The sequence below is a fragment of the Priapulus caudatus genome, unplaced genomic scaffold (genome assembly GCF_000485595.1).
Source record: "Priapulus caudatus unplaced genomic scaffold, Priapulus_caudatus-5.0.1 Scaffold926, whole genome shotgun sequence".
In the NCBI taxonomy this organism is placed as follows: Eukaryota; Metazoa; Priapulida; class Priapulimorpha; order Priapulimorphida; family Priapulidae; genus Priapulus; species Priapulus caudatus.
In genome coordinates, this window is record NW_014577987.1 from 154,689 (window position 1) to 161,698 (window position 7,010).

At 44.7% G+C, this 7,010-nt stretch overlaps 1 protein-coding gene and 1 long non-coding RNA gene across 2 annotated transcripts in view; one reads left to right on the top strand and one right to left on the bottom strand.

Moving 5' to 3' along the window:
* Nucleotides 1-6,997, top strand: part of LOC106814453 — an 11,465-nt gene extending 4,468 nt beyond the window's left edge. The window contains exon 3 of the long non-coding RNA XR_001394607.1: nt 6,933-6,997. This is a non-coding gene — a long non-coding RNA (uncharacterized LOC106814453). The remainder of the gene's footprint in view (nt 1-6,932) is intronic.
* Nucleotides 1-7,010, bottom strand: part of LOC106814443 (bifunctional purine biosynthesis protein PURH-like) — a 16,459-nt gene that overhangs the window by 7,498 nt on the left and 1,951 nt on the right. The gene's annotated exons all lie outside the window — the stretch shown is intronic.

Sequence of the window (7,010 nt, forward strand, 5' to 3'; positions counted from 1 at the left end):
AATTTATCATATATGTCAAGCTATTTGTCATATCGTCCCTGTCTATATATTTATATAATATTGTTTAATTAGTGGTTACTGTATAAACCGTATTTTTCGCGTACAGGTATTTTCAGCGAATTCAGACTTGACGGACAATTTCTAGCGAGTGGCTATTTTCGCGGTCGCGTGAATTATGTATGATTCTGTCATTTTCGTTGGATGATTCGCGTGTTGTTATTTTCGCGCGTCGGGCGGACGCTCAATTGTTCGCGAATTCGCGAAATTAACCACCGCGAATAATACAGAATAAAAGATATCACGTCTGCTCTTCTGCGGCACACGGTATCAAAGTGATCGCTACAGACGCGGCAAACAGAAAGTCTGCGGCCACGGACAACATACACTTCGTGCGAAATCCAGTTTAGCTAACAGCAGGTCTTAAGTCGAGCATTAAGCCGTGTTTATTGTCGCGGGTGTTGATAAGGTGGCGATGTCATATCGCTGCCACTGTTTGCACGACGCATGTAAACACTCGCACAGGTAGACCTCCTCGCGCATTTCTGTCATACAGCCAGGAGCTTATTACAGATAGCCGCGCGGCGCAGCAAAATAAAAAAATTTAAAGATCGAACGACGGCTCTCTAACGGGTAAAACGATTTCGTTGGGCAAAGCACCATTTTTTTACCCGTTTAATTTCCCTAGCAACCAATCCTATGCACTGTATTAAGTATTAGCTGTAATGCCGGCTATGAGTGTGGCAATTACGTATCACCTGTGATACTCACACCCTGTGATAGTATACCCTGTGACTACGAAACCGTCTTGTGAAATACGTATACACCTGTGAATACGTCCACTGTGATAGTTTCTTCACACGCACACGCACACGCACATGCACACATACACACGCACACGCACACATACACACACACACACAAACACGTGCGCGCACACACAAGCACACGCACACGCACACGCACACGCACACACACGCACACACGCACACACATCACATATTATAACTAGACAGAGGGCACTCACGGAGAGTGCATACCTCCGCGAGCATGTAACATGTATGTGCTGACTGACTCGCCTGCTGCTGACTCGCCGCTCACTGGTGGCTGCTGCTGACTCGCCACTCGCTGACTCGATGCGCTATCGATCGCGCGGTGGCTACACACACACACGCGAGCGATTGCATGACCTCCGTTTGCGCGGAGGTAAATATATATATATATCCGTATGTACAATACGTATATCGGTGGACGTGAGACGTCGCCGCGGCAACGGATTCGTCAGTGTTGCTGCCGCGGACGGACGCACAATAATTATCGCTCACCTGCGGGGCTGACGTGCTTGAAGGAAGCTGCGGCTGGAAGCCCCGTCGCTCGTTTCAGCTCCTTCACCAGCTGCCATGCGTTGAGCGCGTCGCACAGGTTCACGAACCCCGGCGCGCCGTTACGCACTGAAACAGGACAACGTCTTCGTTGGTGATGTAATCCAGTCGGGCGGTGTTCAACGGAGAAATAGAAGAGGTAAACCAGGGATGTGGTGTTCAATGGGAAAATAGAGAAGGTAAACCAGGGCAGTACTTAACAGGCAGAGAAGTAAACCAGCACGATACTACACAAGAAAGAAATGGAGAAGGCAACCCAGGGCCGTGCTGCTCCTCATGAGAGAAACAGCAAAGATAATACATGGCGGTGCAGAAATTAAAAACGATATGTGCACCGAAGGGACGTAACAACAAGTTGGGTTAAACACGGGCAGTGTGTTGTTACCTCTGCCCAACGGAGTTGGAGGGGAGGTTATGTGATCGGTCTCGTGCGTTCGTGTGTCAGTGTGTTCGTGTAGCCAGCAGCAGGCCAGTCAGTGTTAGTGTGTTAGTGTGTTGGCGCGATCGATATTAGCGCGTCGAATCAAGCGTGTACATGTGAGCGAGCAGCAGCAACGAGCGGCTGCTACGAGCGAGTGGCAGCAAGACAGCGAGCGTGTACATGTGAGCGAGCAGCAGCAACGAGCGGCTGCTACGAGCTATGTCTCTGGCAGAGGTATGCACTCTCCGTGAGTGCCCTCTGTCTAGTTTAATCTGTGCCAGCGTCCGTGAATTTCTTTCAATTCTGATCAACCCGATTTGAACCCGATGCACGCGCAATAAATGAAGTGAGTGACAAACGTTTTTGAGATGATTACATTAACGTTTGCATCTTATCTTTGACATGTATTTATATAAGAATTTCACCACCAAAATATTTAATTGCAGTTAATTATTAGCTAATGATAAATTATCGTGTCGTAGTAGCTTACAAAAGATCCTAACCTAAACATAATCGCAGATTCAATCTAAAACAAATAACAAACTCACTCTTCCAAGTATTAGGTGAATTTTAAACTTAAGCACTGTACTTGTGTAATGGGTATAACTATACTAAAGGCAACGTTACTATAAAAGTTCAATTAACATCACCGTACAAGATTGTTCACCAGACTATTATTGCATCAATTATATAATGATAAATATATATGTCAGGAAATGATTCCCTGTTTATAATATGCAATATTAATATATATACAATTAACATTCATTAAAAGGTTTTATATCATGTCTATATGGTCTTTCTCCTGTTTATATCCCAATGCATAACGTCAAGCATGTATCAATAGTCACATATTATAGCATGGATACATAATCAGGCCATACAAGTACATGCATTGTATAGCCAGATGAAGAGAGATACTCTCGAAAGCTTGCTGAGTAAAATTTGACACCTCATTCTTATTTGCTATATTTATTTTCTTTGTCAGCGCTAATACTCTGTGTTTGATGCGGCGTCGTGCAGAGGTAACACCAATGATCAAACACAACTCGATGAATGAAGTTTTCCACGCATATTAATTTTATTGCCAGCCACAGTACATCGTGAGCAGAGTCCAGAAAAGGGTGTTAACACAATATATGTTTCTTCCGTTCGTCCGTCCGTACATCTGTCAGTCTCTGAGTCCGTCAGTCATTTCTTTCAACCTCGTCGATATGCGTGCGTACACAGAGAGAGAACGACAACAACCAACGACCAACCCTTTCCTCTTCGAGTGCTGTCGTATATATACAACTGCTAGGTGACGTCATCTTATCCTCTGCACGTGCACGACCATTCGGTTTGCACGTGTATGGCTCTCACCAGTGTCGGGTTAACCATGTAATTTTGAAATGGAACTTTACAATCACGTTCTACTCACGTGTAGATTTCTTGCGTACTTCCTTTATTCTAAGAACTCCTACCCCGGCGTTCTTCCCCCACAGGTCCGGCTCTGCGTCTCTACGCAGTTAGAATTTAACAAACATCCGGGATGTTATCCGGGGTGTTGGCTCATTATACTTTACCAATGATAGTTTCTGTAATTACCTACTCTACATATTAACGGAGCTTTGTTGCACCAGGAGAACACATGGCACTCAGCGAACAAAACGGTAGTGGACGGCTATATTTGAGCCACACTCACCGACAGAATATAAAACCGGCACGGTGCCACCATTACATTAATTTTTTGTTTGTGGTAACCAAATCCAATATTAAATTAGCTTTTAATTGTACGGTGTAACGACCGACAATACGCGTTGGGCATTGCAAGCGTTTCAGACCGGATCGAGAAAAACCACGATTGCGTGACAGAAAAAGCGTGAATGGGCCTGCGTAACTCGACAGTAAGACGCGTATAATCTATGCTACAACACAGACGAATATGTACAATAACACAACATGCAACCGTGTGTGGAGTTATATCTCTACGATCTACACACACCACCACCACCACCGCACGCTCCACCCACGCACCACCACACGCACAACGCACACGCACACACACACGCACACGCCCACACGCACACGCACACGCACACGCACATACACATCACACACACACACACACACACACACACAACACACACATACACACATACACATGCACACACATACCAACACGCACGCACATACACACACACACTCCACACGCAGCACACACACACACACACACGCACGCACGCACACAGCCACACACACACACACACACACAACACACACACACACACACAACCACACACACGCCACACACACACACACACACACACACACAACGCACACACAGACCACACACGCACATACACACACACACACACACACCACACCACACACACCGCACATGCCACCCGCACACGCCACACGCACAAGCACAACACACACACACACTCACACACACACACACACGCACACACACGCACAATACACACACACACGCACAACACAGACTCACACATACACACGCACACCATACACCACACACACACACACACCACACACACGCAACACAACCACACACACACACTGCACATACACAGACACAGACACACATGCACACGCACACAGCCACACACCGCACATACACAGACACGCACATACACAGACACACACACACGTGCGCACACACACACACACGCACATACACATACACAGACACACACAGTCACACACACACACACACACGCACATACACAGAGACACACACACACACACACACATACACACACGCACATACACAGACACACACATCACACACACACATCGCATCTGTGCGCTACAATGTCTCAAACACTACAGTCATTTATCTCGCGCACTCGTCACACAAACTCAACTCAGTTCATTTAAATTCAATTAACTTTATTTACACTTATGAATTACATTTTGAGTTAAACATATAGTTAAGCAAGTAAATAGACAATGCTAATAAAATTGAAAACAAATGAAACTAAATAAATAGAAGCGTCGGAGGGCGAAACGACAGAAGAAGCCTACCTGGTATAGTCGGCAGGGTCACAGACCACCGTGACGCGAATGTGGTTCTTCGCCCCCGCCCTAAGCAGCGTCACGCCCCCGATGTCAATGTCCTCGACGGGCCTCGCAACGGTAAACCGATGACGACGAGACAGTCTTCACGAACGGATACAGGTTGCAGACGACCAGCCTTCGTAGCCATCGACGAAAGGTCAACAGGGTTCGACGAGAGGTCAACAGAGTTTGAGGACAGCTGGTCAACAGAGTTTGACGAGAGATCAACAGATTGACGACGAGGTCAACAAGTTTGACGAGAGGTCAACAGAGTTTGATAGGGGTCAACAGAGTTTGAAGAGATCATCGGCCATTCAGATGTCGGAAATGTTAGTCGCGCAGACCGAGTACAGTTTGTATCTATACATATTCTACTATATAGATTATTAGATTAATTATATATATTTACATACATATATAATACGCTGCGTAATTTCATACACATTTGCGTAAATATATTAAGGTATCTAGACAACATATGAAGGCGATAATTCGCGTATAATTTGAACATTATTGATAATCTATACAGTTCAAATTTGACAATAGTAAATACCTGATGAGTTTGTTGATAGTTTTGCTTCTCCATGTCAGTCTTATCAGCATCTGTGTTCCTGGCTAAAAATTCCTATAACGAGCAAAAATATACATGCATAAGGTAATTCAAATATTTATGTAATGAAATTATTCAAAATTATTTCAATTTAATTCAATATTTGTAAAGAAACATATCGGCTAATTATAAAAGTAATTTTCGTGATACAAGTTACCACTTTGCATTGTGTCACATTTAATTAAGGGTATACCCCACAATACCAATGTTTTTGCATCATATAAATACTGTATGTGCTACAACTACAACATTAGTGCTGCAAGACATGCGGTCTACCCAATGTAGGGCTGCGATATGTATGTAAAATTCTGCAATAGTTATACAGGATTCTTACCAGCATGCACAGCGGGATGCAAGGTCTTCACACGCCCTCCCAACATTTCTGCGGCGCGCCCAGTAATTTCTTCTACATTCTGCAAAAACATAAATGTCAAAAAATGACATTATACGAGAGATAAAGATTCTTAGATCATTTGCTTGCGATAGCAGCCCTGATGAATCACATGACATAATTGAATTAATAGTGCTCGTTCGATTTGCTTTCCCAAGTTTTACCTGGGTCTACTCGGGCCAGCCCAAATACGTTCGATTTGGCAGTTCACTTGGTATTTTCGTTACCCGGGTGAGCCGAGTAACCGCTAGCCGAGCCGCTCACTTGGTGAAGTATCCCACAATTACTTGCAGTTCGTCTGCCATCTTCATGCTGGCTTAACTCAGTAACAAAACAGGTTGAATGTTTCCCTCTCCAGGCAAAATGTGGATTTAAAATCATAGGTGAATAGCTCTGAACGGTGACCTCAACATGATTGTCGCATCCGAGAACCTTGTCTCGTTTGCTATGCCTATGCCTATGGCTATGGCTCTCTTCAAGCAGTAATGCAGCTTAACTTGTCGAGACTGCGTGTGTTTGCTCAGTTTTTAGATTTCATTAATAATAGATTGCAATTGCTATTCTTTTTTTCTTGTCACTGGCATCCATGATTATAACTAGAAAGGGGCATTTGTCGCCAAATACACGTATCCCCGTGTTCTCCCCAAGATGTTGTAAGTATAGAAAGCATCGGTCGCGCTAGGTCAATTAGGGGCCGATTATAGAGCATAAAGCGGAAATATGCATGTTAAGGTTAAGGTCAAGCGTCCAATCGTTAAATAAATGGTTGCAGTAAACTCGGTGTCGGTACGCACCACACCTTCTCCCCAGATGTGGTAAGTATACCAAGTCTTGGTCGTGCTAGGTCAATTAAGGGGGCGAGTTATAAGCGGAAGGCGAAATTATGATCAAGGTCAAGGCAAGCGTCAAATAAAAAGCTGCAAGTGACCTGTTTTGGTACGCGACACACATTTCTCCCCAAGATGTGTAAGTACTACCACACGCCTCTTCGGTAGCGAGCTAAGTTAATTAGGGCCACAGTATTAAGAGCGGAGGACTGTCAAGGTAAAGGTAAGGTCAACATAAAAGGTCGTAGTGACCTGGTTTTGGTACGCGACAGCACCTTTCTCCCAAGATGGTTATAGTATACCAAGTTTCCGTAGCGCC